The sequence below is a fragment of the Salmo salar genome, unplaced genomic scaffold (assembly GCF_965601325.2).
Source record: "Salmo salar unplaced genomic scaffold, fSalSal1 ptg000424l, whole genome shotgun sequence".
NCBI lineage: Eukaryota > Metazoa > Chordata > Actinopteri > Salmoniformes > Salmonidae > Salmo > Salmo salar.
In genome coordinates, this window is record NW_027675384.1 from 764,534 (window position 1) to 776,271 (window position 11,738).

Genomic DNA, 11,738 nt, shown 5'->3' on the forward strand with positions numbered 1-11,738 from the left:
CAAGACATACATTCCTAAATGGGGATCGGCCCCAGTCTCCTGGTAAAACACCAGAACCCTCCCCCTACAGCATTTATGTTCATTTTGAGAAAGTAGCACTACAGTCTCCGGGTAAAAAACTACTTTTGGGTAAAAAAGACGCGACACCTGTCTATGAATTTGAGAGGTTACATTGATGCTCCAGATACTCAACTAGTCTAAAGAAGACCAGTTTTATTGCTTCTTTAATCATAACAACAGTTTTCAGCTGTGCTAACATAATTGTAAAAGGGTTTTCTAATGATCAATTAGCCTTTTAAAATGATAAACTTGGATTAACTAACACAACGTGCCATAGGAACACAGGAGTGATGGTTGCTGATAATGGGCCTCTGTACGCCTATGTAGATATTCCATTAATAATCATCTGTTTCCAGCTACAATAGTCATTTACAACATTAACAATGTCTACACTGTATTTCAGATCAATTTGATGTTATTTTAATGGACAAAAAATGGCTTTCTTTTAAAAACAAGGTTATTTCTAAGTGACCCCAAACTGTTGAACGGTAGTGTACATCTACATCCTCCCATGTTGCTGAACCACTGATCAATAACTCCCTATTACAGGAAAAAACACTATTTCCATTGGTTGTTAGTACTGTACTGACCTCTCGTCCTCTGTCTCTCTCGTACTCTGCCTTGTGTATTTATCTTCAAAATATTCTTATAGTCCCAACATAGAACCAAATAGACTTCCCAAAAATAATATGGCATTTACTTTATTTCACATTTATTTAATCAGATATGTCAATTGAGAACCAATACGCATTTACAATGACAATCTGAATGAAGAAATACTAATATCAATCTATTTAATAATTAACATGTTTGAAATATCCCAATGATATAGTGAACAACATTTAGGGGTTTACACTTGCATTCAATCAATCTTAAGTTCATAATCAAAACATTTTTTTTTACTCTTTTAATCCGATTTTCGACATGATCATGTCTTGAGCTGGAAAAAACATGTAGACCTATTTTTCAGTATGATTTCATTCATACAATATTATTTAATGTAGAATGAACAAAAACACAATTTCTCAATCAAAAACATAAGTCAGAACACAGCCTCTCTATTCTCTCATGTGATTTCAGGTCCTCTGACTGGGAAAATGTCTTTCCACAATGAGAGCAGTGGTATGTCTTCTCCTCCTGTGTATGTGTATGTATTCTTTCATGCTCTTTCAGGTACCTTAACCGGGTAAATCTCTTTCCACTGTGGGAGCAGTGGTAAGGCTTTTCTCCTGTGTGTATTCTCTCATGCTCCTTCAGGCTCCCTAACTGGGTGCAACTCTTTCCACAATGGGAACATTGGAAAGGCTTTTCTCCTGTGTGTGTTCTCTCATGCCTTTCCACGCTCCCTAACCACCTAAAACTCTTTCCGCACAAGGAGCAGTGGTAAGGCTTCTCTCCAGTGTGTATTCTCTTATGTGTTCTCAGGCTCCCTTACTGAGTAAAACTCTTTCCACACTGGGAGCAGTCATGTTGTCCTGCTGGTTTGGACATCTCAGGGTCTGGTTCCTCTGAAGAACTCTTCCTGCTGTCAGAAGGAGAGTCTGGTCTCTCTCCTGTCAAAGACAAACAGATTATATAATTAATTAAACAGAGACCTGAATGAAACATGATAAAACTTCCTATGATGTTTAATCTCGACTAGATCCCTCAATCACCTGAAGTCAGTTTTCACAAGTATTATTAAACCCACTTCAAAATGCAGGTCTCTGTGTGCTTCTTAGGATGTCCAGGCAGGTGATTCACTTCTAACCGAAGTCTTGCAGGTGTTTACATGGTTTTCACATCTGCCAGATCATCGAAAAATCTAATTTCAGTACGAGTGTATATATATATATATATATATATATTTTTTTGTACTTTTACACCTTTTTCTCACCAATTTCATGATATCCAATTGCAACTCCCCTACGGACTCCGGGGAGAGGCGAAGGTCGAGCCATGTGTCCTCTGAAACACGACCCTGCCAAGCCGCACTGCACATCTTGACACACTGCTCGTTTAACCCGGAAGACAGCCACACCAATGTGTCGGAGGAAACACTGTCCAGCTGGCGACCGAAGTCAGCGTGCATGCTGACCACCACAAGGAGTCGCTAGAGCACAATGGGACAAGGACGTCCCGGCCAGCCAAACCCTCCAAACCCTCCCCAAACATAACGCTTTGTATTCAGGATATAAAGTTTGTTTCTTTGCCACATTCTTTTGTAGTATTACTTTAGTGCCAACAGCCTCTCTATTCTCTCATGTGATTTCAGGTCCTCTGACTGGGAATGCTTCCTTCTTTTCACTCTGTCATTTAGGTTAGTATTGTGGAGTAACTACAATGTTGTTGATCCATCCGCAGTTTTCTCATATCACAATCATTAAACACTAAACACTAAAGTCACCATTGGCCTCATGGTGAAATCCCTGAGCGGTTTCCTTCCTCTCCAGCAACTGAGTTAGTGACTGGGTATATTGATACACCATCTAAAGTGTAATTAATAACTTCACCATGCTCAAAGGGATATTCAATGTCTGCTTTTTTTTACCCATCCACCAATACATGCCCTTCTTTGCGAGGCGTTGGAAAACCTCCCTGGTCTTTGTGGTTGAATCTGTGTTTGAAATTCACTGCTCAACTGAGAGACAATACAGATAATTGTATGTGTGGGGAACAGAGATGAGGTATTCATTCAAATATCATGTTAAACACTATTATTGCACACAGTGAGTCCATGCAACTTATGTGACTTGTTAAGCAAAATCTTTACTCCTGAACTTATTTAGGCTTTTAATTAAATGTGTAAACATTTCCAAAAACATAATTCCACTTTGACATTATGGGGTATTGAATCCATTTAACCCCAGTATCTCTACTTGCACATTCATCTTCTGCACATCCTACCATTCCAGTGTTTAATTGCTATATTGTAATTACTTCGCCACCATGGCCTATTTATTGCCTAACCTCTCTTATCCTACCTCATTTACACATGCTGTATATAGATTTTTCTACTGTATAATTGATTGTATGTTTGTTTTACTCCATGTGTAACTCTGTGTTGTTGTATGTGTCGAATTGCTATGCTTTATCTTGGCCAGGTCGCAGTTGCAAATGAGAACTTGTTCTCAACTGGCCTACCTGGTTAAATAAAGGTGAAATAAAAATAAATAAAAATATGTTTTAAATTTAGGCTGTAACACAACGAAATGTGGGACAAGTCAAGGGGTGTGAATACTTTCTGAAGGCACTGTATATATAAAACTCCCCCCACACAGCAATCTAATAGCATCAGTAAAATCTGTTGAAATTAAACCACAGATAAATATACCTAACATAGTACATCTATTAAACAATACATCACAACACATACATCAGAAATAGTTACACATTATAGAGATCCATTCATGGATGTACAGGTCTGTTGGATAAACGTTCAGAAATGTCCACTGCTGATTTTTTCCAGGCGTCCATAGCGGACACCCTGGCCATATGAATCCTGGCCGTGGACAAATTCTCAGTCAGAAACACAAGTCAGAACACAGCCTCTCTATTCTCTCGTGTGATTTCAGGTCCTCTGACTGGGAAAATGTCTTTTCACAATGAGAACAGTGGTATGTCTTCTCCTCCTGTGTATTAGTATGTTGGAAAGGCTTTTCTCCTGTGTGTTTTCTCGTATGCTTTTTCAAGCTCCCCGACCACCTAAAACTCTTTTCACACTGGGAACATTGGAAAGGCTTTTCTCCTGTGTGTATTCTCTCATGCTTTTTCAGGACCCATAACCACCTAAAACTCTTTCCACAGTGGGAACAGTGATAAGGCTTCTCTCCCGTGTGTGTTCTCTCATGCCCAACCAGGGCTCCTAACTGAGTAAAATTCTTTCCACAGTGGGAACAGTGGTAGGGCTTTTCTCCTGTATGTGTTCTCTCATGCATTTTCAGGCTCCCTAACCACCTAAAACTCTTTCCACAGTGGGAGCAGTGGTGTTGGTTAGGTGTCTCTGGGTCTGTTTCCCCTGAGGAACTCTTCCTGCTGTCAGAGTCTGGTCTCTCTCCTGCAAAAGACAGAGTATCTAGTTAAACAGAGAGACCTGAATGAAACCTGCATTAAATAAAAATGTCTTCCTATGAGGTTTAATCTAGACTAGATCCCTCAATACCCTGAGGTCAGTTTTCACAACATTACATCATTAATAATAAACTTGGTGACGGTGAGATTTAAAAACAAATGATGAAGAGCTCCAAATCTAATCTCTCAGGGAATGTCATGTTTATAGGCTGATCAGAGCTGTATAATAATACATAATGTCATGTTTATAGGCTGATCAGAGCTCTATAATAATAGATAATGTCATGTTTATAGGCTGAGCAGAGCTCTATAATAATAGATAATGTCATGTTTATAGGCTGAACAGAGCTCTATAATAATAGATAATGTAATGTTTATAGGCTGATCAGAGCTCTATAATAATAGATCATGTTTATAGGCTGATCAGAGCTCTATAATAATAGATAATGTCATGTTTATAGGCTGATCAGAGCTCTATAATAATAGATAATGTAATGTTTATAGGCTGATCAGAGCTCTATAATAATAGATCATGTTTATAGGCTGATCAGAGCTCTATAATAATAGATAATGTCATGTTTATAGGCTGATCAGAGCTCTATAATAATAGATAATGTCATGTTTATAGGCTGATCAGAGCTCTATAATAATAGATAATGTCATGTTTATAGGCTGATCAGAGCTCTATAATAATACATAATGTCATGTTTATAGGCTGATCAGAGCTCTATAATAATAGATAATGTCATGTTTATAGGCTGAGCAGAGCTCTATAATAATAGATAATGTCATGTTTATAGGCTGAGCAGAGCTCTATAATAATAGATAATGTCATGTTTATAGGCTGAGCAGAGCTCTATAATAATAGATAATGTCATGTTTATAGGCTGAACAGAGCTCTATAATAATAGATAATGTCATGTTTATAGGCTGATCAGAACTCTATAATAATAGATAATGTCATGTGTATAGGCTGAACAGAGCTCTATAATAATAGATAATGTCATGTTTATAGGCTGAGCAGAGCTCTATAATAATAGATAATGTCATGTTTATAGGCTGAACAGAGCTCTATAATAATAGATAATGTCATGTTTATAGGCTGATCAGAGCTCTATAATAATAGATAATGTCATGTGTATAGGCTGATCAGAGCTCTATAATAATAGATAATGTCATGTTTATAGGCTGAGCAGAGCTCTATAATAATAGATAATGTCATGTTTATAGGCTGAGCAGAGCTCTATAATAATAGATAATGTCATGTTTATAGGCTGATCAGAGCTCTATAATAATAGATAATGTCATGTTTATAGGCTGATCAGAGCTCTATAATAATAGATCATGTTTATAGGCTGATCAGAGCTCTATAATAATAGATAATGTCATGTTATAGGCTGATCAGAGCTCTTTAATAATAGATAATGTCATGTTATAGGCTGATCAGAGCTCTTTAATAATAGATAATGTCATGTTTATAGGCTGAGCAGAGCTCTATAATAATAGATAATGTCATGTTTATAGGCTGAGCAGAGCTCTATAATAATAGATAATGTCATGTTTATAGGCTGATCAGAGCTCTATAATAATAGATAATGTCATGTTTATAGGCTGAGCAGAGCTCTATAATAATAGATCATGTCATGTTTATAGGCTGAACAGAGCTCTATAATAATAGATAATGTCATGTTTATAGGCTGAACAGAGCTCTATAATAATAGATAATGTCATGTTTATAGGCTGATCAGAGCTCTATAATAATAGATAATGTCATGTTTATAGGCTGAACAGAGCTCTATAATAATAGATAATGTCATGTTTATAGGCTGATCAGAGCTCTATAATAATAGATAATGTCATGTTTATAGGCTGATCAGAGCTCTATAATAATAGATAATGTCATGTTTATAGGCTGAACAGAGCTCTATAATAATAGATAATGTCATGTTTATAGGCTGATCAGAGCTCTATAATAATAGATAATGTCATGTTTATAGGCTGATCAGAGCTCTATAATAATAGATAATGTCATGTTTATAGGCTGAGCAGAGCTCTATAATAATAGATCATGTTTATAGGCTGATCAGAGCTCTATAATAATAGATAATGTCATGTTTATAGGCTGATCAGAGCTCTATAATAATAGATAATGTCATGTTTATAGGCTGAACAGAGCTCTATAATAATAGATAATGTCATGTTTATAGGCTGATCAGAGCTCTATAATAATAGATAATGTCATGTTATAGGCTGATCAGAGCTCTATAATAATAGATAATGTCATGTTTATAGGCTGATCAGAGCTCTATAATAATAGATCATGTTTATAGGCTGATCAGAGCTCTATAATAATATATATTACTATTCCAGTCAGTGTTATAGGCTGCAGTTGATCCATTGTTAATAACGTTTTGTTGGTGTCCCACTTCATCTCTAAAGTAATAATGGACATTACTATCTCTCTAAATTATATTTTTTTGTTTAGCCACACCTTTCCTTCAAAATTGTTATTTTGAAGACTTACAAACTGTCCTTTTGCTATTATGTTCAGTCTCCCCAAAACACTTGTCCTTTTGCTAATATTTTCAGTCTCCCCAAAACACTTGTCCTTTTGCTAATATGTTCAGTCTCCCCATAACACGTGTCCATTTCATTTCAATAATGCTTCTTATTGTAACGGGCGTCGTATAGAGGGGACCAAAACGCAGCGTGTTGAGTGTTCATTATTATATTTATTTAGTCAAAACACTAATGACAAAATAACAAAAGGAAATTATCAACTTACAGTTCTGTCAGGTACAGAGACTAAACAGAATGCAACTGCCCACAAAAACCCAGGAAGAAAAACCCCTACTTAAATATGATCTCCAATCAGAGGCAACGAGGACCAGCTGCCTCCAATTGGAGATCAACCCCCCAAAAAAACATAGAAATAGAAAACCTAGAACTAACACATAGAAATAGAAAAACACAAAACACCGCCTGTCACACCCTGACCTACTCTACCATAGAAAATAACCAGTTACTATGGTCAGGACGTGACACTTATTTTATGTATTTCTCCAACATTATTTAGAAATCTGCTTTTTGTGGGTATACACACTCTACGCAAGGCCTACAATGGACACACGTCAAAAATTTCATTTATAACATGTTTGCGATTCTGTGAGACAATTAAGTTGTGATTTTGTGGTGGGGGGACTCTGATGGTATACACATGTTACAGTTAAGTAATAAGGCCAGAGGAAGTGTGGTATAGGGCCAATATAGCACGGTTAAAGACTGTTCTTAAGCACGACTCAACACAGAGTGCCCGGATACAGAACTTAGCCGTGGTATATTGGCCATCTATCACAAACCCCTGAGGTCTCTTATTGCTATTATAAACATGTTACCAACATAATTAGAACAGTAAAAATACATGACATACCCGTGGTATACGGCCTGATATACCATGGCTGTCATTTTAAAATGTAGCTTTAACATTATATTATAACATGAATTCCTATAGTACAGAACAACATTTTCAAGTATAGAATTTCAGTAGCATGCTGCTTTAAAACAACACGTTCGTTCAAAACCTTTGGAGAGTTAGAGCCCGTTTTTAAGACAGTACTTACTGATGGTAATCAGATCTCCTGACTCCTCTGTCAATATGACCGTTATCTCTCCCTTTCTTCACTCCAAAAACTGCATCCTCTTCTTTCTCTTCCTCCTCTTCTTTTACAGTAACATCCTCCTCCTCCTTCACTCTGAACGCGTCTTCCTTCTCCTCTTTCATGACAATGTTCAGCCACAGAGCTTCTTTCTCCGTCCAGCAGACCTATCCTTCTTTAGTAGGCGAGGAATACATCAGTGAGCTCATGGTCGGGGATGTTAGCTAGCTAGTTAGCATGAGCGACTAGTTTAGTGCTAGGCTAACTTATCAAGCCAGCTAGTTGACTAACAATGTACCTATAACATTTAAATGGGGGCAATTAACTAGATGTCAGAAGTATATTTAAAACACAGAGGCAAATATGCACAGAAACAGTCTAAATGTTTCGGCTGTTGGCTACCAAGGTGGCTGACTCGCTGTTGTTGATCCGTTCCGTCCACTAGATTATACGTCACGCTGCAGCATCGCCTGAAAGACGCACATCGCCGTCTGCTGACTGGAGGGAGACGCAGTTAAGATTGTTTTTTTTTTTGCACACAAATTTATTTTTCATTCCTTTCATGAAATAATAATATTATATTGAGACGTTCAAATAGAGCACTGCATATTTTAAGTGAGAATTTAAAACATACTATCATTGTATTTAAGGCAGTTTCATATTCATATTTATTTTTATTTTATTATTATTTAATTTTTATTATTTTTTTTAGTTTACAGTAATGTATTCGCTAACTATTATTATTTTTTTTTGTAGTTTTTTAGTTTGCACAGATCTTTATTTAACTTGTTGTAAATAACAGTAACATGCAAAACATAAACATAACATAACATAACAGCCAGAGGGAATCCAAAGAAATTAGAGAAAAAAAAATATATATATTATATCAAATCAAATACAGACATATATCGAATACATTTTTTTGACATATTGTTTTGTATACGTTTTAAAGATTCTACGTACTGTTCCAAATCAGATAAAAAAATTAAGAAAAGGGGCTTTTTCTTCATAAATTTTGATTTGTGGATAAAAGATTTTCCTAATAAAATAAAGAGATTTATGACATACTCACGTTCAATTGTGGAATCAGTGTAGTAAAATAATATGTCAAACTTAGTAATATCAATGGTTGTATGCAATTTGCGGCTAAGATATAGTTTTACATCAGTCCAAAACACTTCACTATATAAACAATTACAGAATAAGTGTTCAATAGATTCAGTTTCTAGTTCACAAAAACTGCATTCACTGGTAACGTCAAATATATATTTAGAAATCAAGCTATTACACGGATAGCATCTATGGATTATCTTAAAGGAGATCTCCTTTACTTTATTGGTCACCATAAATCTGTGTGGAGTGAGCCAAGCACGGCGCCAGTTTACATCAAACGATGAAGCCCAACAAAATATAGCAGAGGGAATAGACTTCCTGTAGAAAATATCCCTTATTAAACGATTGTTGAATTTCGTATCTAGTAGACCAATGCCATTCACCTGAATATCGCTTACAATCGGAGATATTCCAAAATATGCATTATTCTGAAGTAAAGTTTTTATCCCACTAGGTATAGCTTTAATAACAGTGTCATATTCCTTGCTTGAAACCTCAAAGTTGTATATTTCCATAAATTCTCTCCGTGTAAATAGATTCCCACTGTTATTAACCAATTGGCTGACAAGAACAATGTTTTTCGAGAACCATTTATGGTTAAATAACATCTTATTTCTATGTAATATTGACCCATTGTTCCAAATAAAACATTTATGAGGTGAAAAGTTGTGTTTATACAACAAAGCCCAGCACATTAAAGCCTGCTTGTGAATAACTGTTGTTGCTGTTGAAAGAAGCGTTCCGTCCACTAGATTATACGTCACACCAACAGCATCGCCTTAAATTCCCAGACCGCCATCTGCTGACTGGAGTGGGTAACGCAGTAGAGTAAAATGTTTATTTTAGTTTCAGACAAGTTTAATTGTAGGAAGCATAAGTTTTTACTCACCAGTGTAACAACACAGTGTGGTTAAAGACTTAGTAGCCTAGTTGTAGTCACGATATGGTTACCTATAAGTACAAACAGTTATGTTTTTGTGTTATTACATATTTATTCACTTATTTATGGAAATCTTCTAAACTACCCACAATGCACTATTTCTTAACGTCATATGGATGATCAACTCTATGCTACCGAGTTTGTATGCCAGTGTAACGGTGTAATGCAGTTACATTTAAAAAATGTATTTAACCTTTATTTAACCAGGAAAGCCTGCTAAGGACAAATTATTATTTACAATGACGGCCAAACCCCTGCCAAACCCCGGCCAAACCCTAACCCAGACGATGCTGGGCCACTGTGCGTTGCCCTATGGGACTCCCTATCACGGCCTGTTATGATACAGCCTAGTTTTGAACCAGGGTCTGTAGTGACGCCTCTAGCACTGAGATGCAGTACCTTAGATCGCTGCTCGTGTGTTTACATTACAGTCAGTGATAAAGGATGTTATTCTGGGTAACCCAATGTGATTCTGGGTAACCCACAGCAGATTTCTGGAGAAATTGGAAATTGAGTGGTCCTGGGATACAAATGTATAAAGTTGACATTACATCATAAAATCCACCTTTTACATCATAAATTAGCAATTTATGTTTTAGTAACTTCTGTTGTTGGTTTGGCCTCTCTTTATATGTTATTTGCCGAATCTCAGTTTTCCATGTGGGTTTTATGCTAAAGTTCCCTCTATCAAGTTGGTAGCAAACTGGAAAATGCATCATCTATAGGAGTGCTATTTATATCCTGTCACTACTGATCATTCATCCACACTGCATCTTCTTTAGGAGTGCTATTTATATCCTGATCATTCATCCACACTGCATCTTCTTTAGGAGTGCTATTTATATCCTGATCATTCATCCACACTGCATCTTCTTTAGGAGAGCTATTTATATTCTGATCATTCATCCACACTGCATCTTCTATAGGAGTGCTATTTATATCCTGATCATTCATCCACACTGCATCTTCTTTAGGAGTGATATTTATATCCTGTCACTACTGATCATTCATCCACACTGCATCTTCTTTAGGAGAGCTATTTATATCCTGATCATTCATCCACACTGCATCTTCTATAGGAGTGCTATTTATATCCTGATCATTCATCCACACTGCATCTTCTATAGGAGTGCTATTTATATCCTGATCATTCATCCACACTGCATCTTCTTTAGGAGTGCTATTTATATCCTGATCATTCATCCACACTGCATCTTCTATAGGAGTGCTATTTATATCCTGATCATTCATCCACACTGCATCTTCTTTAGGAGAGCTATTTATATCCTGATCATTCATCCACACTGCATCTTCTTTAGGAGTGCTATTTATATCCTGTCACTACTGATCATTCATCCACACTGCATCTTCTTTAGGAGTGCTATTTATATCCTGATCATTCATCCACACTGCATCTTCTTTAGGAGTGCTATTTATATCCTGATAATTCATCCACACTGTGTGTCTCATCAATGCAGGTAATTTATGACATGTATAAAGTATGTGTTTTATAAACTCATGAACTCCAGCCAGTTTATCAGCCCGGTTCTGTTAGTTTAGGTGGATTATACTTCTTCACCACCAGAGGGGGACATTGAGTAATATTCCAGGTTAATTTGATATATTTTGATACTAAAATGGATGACAGTTAATTCTGATGTTGTGAATATGAGATTACACATGGAAACTATGTATTTATTTTATTATAGTAAATTAGGAATTATTAGGAACTGTTAAATCCACTATATGATCATAATAACTTTGACAGACATCTTGATAGTTTTTTGTTAGTATATTATACGGCAGATTTATGGAGAATTGCTATGGGAGTGCTATTTATATCCCGTCACTACTGATCATTCATCCATACTGTGTGTGTCCCATCATTGCAGCTTTGGAAATAAATGAACTGTCCATCC

At 36.3% G+C, this 11,738-nt stretch overlaps 1 long non-coding RNA gene across 1 annotated transcript; it reads right to left on the reverse strand.

Moving 5' to 3' along the window:
- Window positions 1-2,818: 2,818 nt before the first annotated feature.
- On the reverse strand, window positions 2,819-8,251 carry LOC106591026 (uncharacterized). Its single transcript, XR_014391400.1, has 2 exons — window positions 7,731-8,251; window positions 2,819-4,096 (listed from the first exon to the last, which is right to left on the reverse strand). It is a non-coding gene; the product is annotated as an uncharacterized LOC106591026 (long non-coding RNA).
- Window positions 8,252-11,738: the final 3,487 nt, after the last annotated feature.